The following is a 6,007-nucleotide window of genomic DNA, read 5'->3' as shown; positions in this document are numbered from 1 at the left end:
CCTCCCTCCCTCCCCCTAAGATTTACTTATTTATCATACATACACAGTGTTTTGCCTGTATGTACACCAGAAGAGGGCACCAGATCTCGTTATAGATGGTTGTGAGGCACCATGTAGATGCTGGGAATTGAACTCAGGACCTTTGGAAGAGCAGCCAGTGCTCTTAACCTCTGAGCCATCTCTCCAGCCCCTCCTCTTCTCTCTGAATTCCCATTCAAGGTAGGTCACAAGATGCTGACCCACGGTGTTTGAGTTGGGTCACAGGACTTTGATCCCTTTTGGGTCTTTATATCAAATGTCCAACCAGTAAGGATATTGTAGTCTTATTGTGTTCAAGCCAAGGGGCAGCAGGAGGCAGACCTCCCTAGGACTGGCCATCCTGGGTTAAAAAATCACTGGCAGGTGACTAAGATGGCATGTGAAAGTCCCTTGCTGTGGTTTATTTTTCTGTTTTTTCCTTTCTCTTTCTCCGCCTTCCTTTCCACACTGGCCCCCACTTGTGTCAAAACCTTTTCCCAAAACCTGCTTTCATGACCCCTGAACAGCCTTTTGGGAAAACAACTTCTTTTTTTGCTGTCGGGTCCAAACTGACCTCCCCAAAATGGCAGTGCTGGTAACAATGTCCTAAACGGAAGGACTGTGGCTGGAAAAATACAAGCCAAAAGGTAGGTTTCTGTTTACCAGGAACCTCCCTTAATCCATTATCTATGAGGGACCTCCCCTAATCCAAAGGCCAACCACCTCAGGCAAGGGCATCTGGTTCCTGGTCTGTATTATATTAATGTATTATGTATGAATACGCCTGTATCAGCTCAAAGCCACCCCCCCTTTGCTGCCTGCCCTATAAAATCTGCCTGCTTTTCAACCATGTTGCTCTTCTCTCTGCCCCAGAGAGGTAGTCCTAGCAGTTTGATCCACCAATAAACCTTTCTCTCTACCCACGGAGAGGTCTAGGTTGGTGGTTTCACGGTGCCCTCAGCAATCTGAGTCCTATGGGAATGAGATCCCCTTCCAGAGCCCTGTACTGCCACCTATGTGATCCTAGCCCTGGCTCTGTAACCAGGGCTCCACCCCTATGGGTTTGCTTCTTCTGAAACACCAGATAGTGCTGGAGAGATGGCTTTAGAGATGAAGAGCACTGGCTGCTCTTCCAGAGGGCCACAGGGCCAGGGACCATGTGTTCCCAGCACACACATGGTGGCTTAGGCAGGTTCCAGTGCATCTGATGTCCTCTTCTGGCTTCTGTGGGCACCAGGCATGCAAGTGGTGCATAGGCATACACACAGGCAAACATTTACATGCATAAAATAAAAATGAGTGAGTCCTCAAAACACCATATACTACCTAGTTTGGTTGTTTCTTTTTGCTGTTGATTCAGACAGTGTCTCATGTAGCCCAGGCTAGCCTTGAACTTTTTGAGCTTCTTGCTTTAACCTCCCAAAGGCTGAGATTATTGACACTGGCCACCACATTGAATTTATTTTTATTTTGTGAGATGCCTTATATTGGACCACACTCAGGAAGTCTGAAGGGAAGAAATGGAACTATTCATTGTGTAAAGGAGAGCATAGTTAAACCATGGAAGACATTTATTTATTTGGTTGGTTGGTTGGTTGGTTGGTTTTTGGAGACAGGGTCTCTCTGTGTAGCCTTGGCTGTCCTGGACCCACTTTGTAGACCTGTGGCCTCATACTCACAGAGATCACCTGCCTCTGTCTCCCAAGAGCTGGGACTAAAGGCATGTGCCATCATGCCCAGCAGTAGTTTTATTTTTAAAGGCATGGGAAAGTCCAGGTATGCAGAGCCAGGCTTGGTGGCACCTGTAATCCCAGCACTCGGGAAGGCAGAGTCCAGCAGATCTCTGTGAGTTCGAGGCCAGCCTGGTCTACTAAGTGAGTCCAGCACAGCCAGGGATACACTGAGAAACTGCCTTGAGAAAGGGGAAAAAAGGGGGGGGGGGGCTGGAGAGATGGCTCAGCCATTAAAGGCTAGGCTCACAACCAAAAATATATGATAGAGAAAAAAAGCAGGTGCATCAGGCCTGACAGAATAAATAAATCTTTAAAATTTTTTTGAAAAAAAAAGAAAAGATCTGCAAAGTCCAGGTATACAGTAAGCGCTTAGCTTTCCTACTGTGCCGCAGAGGCAATGCCCATCCTCCTTACATCTCTGCCCCCAAAGTGACCTCAATGCCCCTATTTATTTGAGCCCTACAATTTAAAAGGATGACCTTCAACAGCATTCACATACTCCAAGCGTGAGTTCCTAGCACTCTCGCCCACACTGCTTTCTTCTCGTGGGGAGGGGGAGGGGAAGTGTTGATGGCTAAAATTCCTCCCAAGAAAGCATTAAGATCTAATCTTACTACACCCTTAGGTAGGACAAGGCCGTAAATAAGTGGCAGTAACTCACTACAAAGGACACCAATGGGATGGCTCTTAAATCAGTCGAGGCGACGATACGGAAGATTACAAAACTCAAAGTCACTTGCCACCAAGGCCGATGACCTGAGCACTTGGCACATAAACACACACGCTCAATAAAAATACACACATATGGCAGGGCGAGGCGGCGCGCACCTTTAATCCCAGCACCCGGAGGCAGAGGCAGGCATATTGCTGTGAGTTCCAGGACAGCCTGGTCTACAAAGAGAGTTCCAGGATAGCCAAGGCTACACAGAGAAACCTTCTTGGAGAACCAAGACCAAAACAAAAGAACAAACAAACAAAAACCACATACATATATACATACATACTTACATACATGTTTTTAAAACTTTAAAATTTGAAACAATTCAAAAAAACTTTTTTAAAGTGCAATGCTTATAGGCAAAGCCCTGGCAGGCGCATGAATATGTGACCCTAGCCATGACAACCCTCCTCAGAAGTGTGTGCCAACTGATGAGGAAATGCTTAAACAACTCATTATCCTTTGTGGCCCTTGCTCCTCACTACCCAGCATCCTATGCAGCTTCCGCTCTGTCCAGGTCCATCTGAGCATCCTTCTCTTTTTGGGGGAAATGGGAGTTTCAAGACAGGGTTTCTCTGTGTATTCTTGGCTGTCCTGGACTCGCTTTGTAGACCAGGCTGGCCTCAAACTCACAGCAATCCACCTGCCTCTGCCTCCCGAGTGCTGGGATTAAAGGCGTGTGCCACCACCGCCCAGCCTCTGAGCATCCTTTTCAGGGCTGCATCTCTTGCTGAGTGCCTCCAGAACTGCAGATTGCCTACATCTTGGGTCCATTGCTAACCAACATGTTGTAGGAGACTGCTTTGGGGGGACACACTGTACCTGGGCTAGTCATTTATAATAAAACTAGGGGCAATGGTACATACTGGTATCCGCATGCTATACAACTAATCCCTTTATTTTTTTGATAATTTAAAAATGATGTGTTAGTCAGGTGGTAGTGGTGCACGCCTTTAATCCCAGAGCTTGGGAGGCAGAGGCAAGTGGACTGCTGTGAGTTCGAGGCCAGCCTGGTCTACAAAGTGAGTCCAGGACAGCCAAGCTACACAGAGAAACCATTTCTCAAAAAAAAAAATGATGTTTATGTACGTGGTGTGTGCACATGAGTGGTGGTGCCGGCAGGGGTCAGAGGTGCGATCTCCCTGGTGGCAATCGTGAAGCCACCAGATGTGGGTCTAACTATGGTCAATGCACGTGCTCTTAGCTACTGAGTCATGGCCCCAGCCCCATAATCATGTGTGCTCTAAAGTATTGTTGTTTTTATTGTTATTACTGTGAGTATGCATGATGTGTGAATGTATGCATGAATGTGTGAATGAATGTACATGTATGCACAGTCGCATGTGGAGGTCAGAGGACACCTTTGTGGGGCTGGCTTTGCCTTTGCTCCTTAACATAGAACCAGAGCATCAAACTCAGCTGTCAGGTTTGCTACACAGCCCCTTCACCCGCTGAGCCATCTCGCCAGCCCCTGGGAGCTAATTCTCGCCGGAGCCAATTACATCTCTTGCTTGATACGGTGGTTTTGTTTACCAAGAGCTCACTTAAAAAAATTCTTAACTAGGGGCTGGAGAGATGGCTCAGCAGTTAAGAGCACTGACTGTGCTTCCAGAGGTCCTGAGTTCAATTCCCAGCAACCACATGGTAGCTCACAGCCATCTATGATATGATCTGATGCCTTCTTCTGGCCTGCAGGTGTACATGCTGGCAGACCATTGTGTACATAATAATAAATAAATCAATTATTAAAATCTTTAAATAAAATCCTTATAAAACACAGGCTGGCTTCCCCCGCACTCTCACTAAGTTTCTTGGCTAATACTGAAGGGGGGGAAAAATGAGAGCATTAGATTTCTTATTAGCAGAACAAGGAGGGGTGTGTGCGCTCCTGGATTTCACCTGTTACATTTGGGTCAGTAGCCAGGACAAGCAGAAGCTCACACTAAGCAAGCAGAATGGCCCCACAGTGTAAGAAAGGCACCTCCAGAGGCCTGCACCAAATGCTGCTTCGGGTGCCGCTGCTGCCTTTGTGCCCAGCCGCTGGCACTTTGGCAGCCGCCACTGCCCGCTGTGCGGCTCCACTTTAGCCTTATGCTTACGTAGCATGCTTGTGGAAGGAGTCTTCTCCACAATCAATGCCGTTTCCCAATCCAACTGGTGTCTGCCACCACACACAGAGCCCATCATGCTACTGCTCGGTCCCATCCCATCCAGTGGGCCCAGCAACTGCAGAGCAGCTCTGAAGCCCACCCAGGAGTCAAACCTTCAGCTGCCAAGGTTTCCATGAGAACAAGGAGGAAAGGCAAAGGGAAGACGGCTCAGTGCGATCCTAAGACCTGAGTTCAGACCACCAGGCACATACATAACTCACTGGCACACACCTGAAACCTGGGTGGTGTATGTGTGTGTGTGTGTGTGTGTGTGTGTGTGTGTGTGTGTGAGAGAGAGAGAGAGAGAGAGAGAGAGAGAGAGAGAGAGAGAGAGAGAGAAGGTGGACAGGAGTTAGATCCCCAGAATGTGCTGGCCAGCTAGACTAGTCAATCAGTGAGCTCAGGGTTCAGTGAGAGACTCCGTCTCATAATAAAAAGTGGTGAGCAATAGAGGAGGAAGAAAGTCAACATCAACCTCTATGTATACACATGCACATGAATACACACACACACACACACACACACACACACACACACACGACTGGAGAAGACATCTTGGGGGAGGGATAAAAAATAGGGACACAATTATGGAGACTTAATTTTTCTCCCTTAATATCAATAAATGAAATAAGCCCTTATTTTATAAAAAGGGACATCCCGCCAGATGTAGGAATGATGTCCTATGTCGTATGTCTCAGGGATAACGTGGCCACTGATCTGTATCCTACATGGGAAGGTCCTCATAGCTAAGGGACCCCACAACCCTCATGCGCTCCCTCTGTGTGACAGCCCCAAGTCCCCAAATCAGTGCTATTCCCTTTTCCTCAGGCCTATTCTTTCCAATTAAAACCTTGCCTATGGCTAGGCATGGTGGCACCGGATTCCCATGATCACCAAACGATGATGATTGGTTCCTGGGCTCAGATGGGTTGGACAACAGCAGTGGAGATGAAGTGACTTGGCTTTGCTCTTGTCCCTTTGCTCTGCCCTCATCTGGGAGGGCAAACCTGGCCTTGTCTACTGTGGCCCAGCAGTGGAACCAGCACCTGATCATCTCTGAGGAATGATCCTTCCTGGCAAGCCCATGTCTGACTCACCCAGTTCCTTAGCATTGCTTGACAGCATGTAGCAGCGAACAATCCATAGATAGACAACAGCAGTCAGGAAGAAACAATAGGGGGCTAGAGAGATGGCTCAGCCCTAAGAACACTAACTGCTCCTGCAGAAGATCCAGGTTTGGTTCCCAGCACCCACATCAGACAGCTCACAACTGCCTGTGACATCAATTCCAGGGCCCTAATGTCCTCTGGCCTCCGGGGGCACCTGCACACACATGGTACACATAAACTTACACAGACACACATACACATAAATAAAATAACCTTAAA

General features: G+C 47.8%; 1 long non-coding RNA gene across 1 annotated transcript; it reads right to left on the bottom strand.

Moving 5' to 3' along the window:
- Positions 1–1,469: 1,469 nt before the first annotated feature.
- Positions 1,470–4,956, bottom strand: LOC311579659. The gene is made up of 2 exons (XR_014773209.1): positions 3,518–4,956; positions 1,470–3,063 (listed from the first exon to the last, which is right to left on the bottom strand). It is a non-coding gene; the product is annotated as an uncharacterized lncRNA (long non-coding RNA).
- Positions 4,957–6,007: the final 1,051 nt, after the last annotated feature.

This window comes from Acomys minous (assembly GCF_964271855.1).
Source record: "Acomys minous genome assembly, chromosome: 12".
NCBI lineage: Eukaryota > Metazoa > Chordata > Mammalia > Rodentia > Muridae > Acomys > Acomys minous.
Note: the sequence above shows the minus strand (reverse complement) of the source record. Positions and strands in the feature narration are given on the sequence as shown.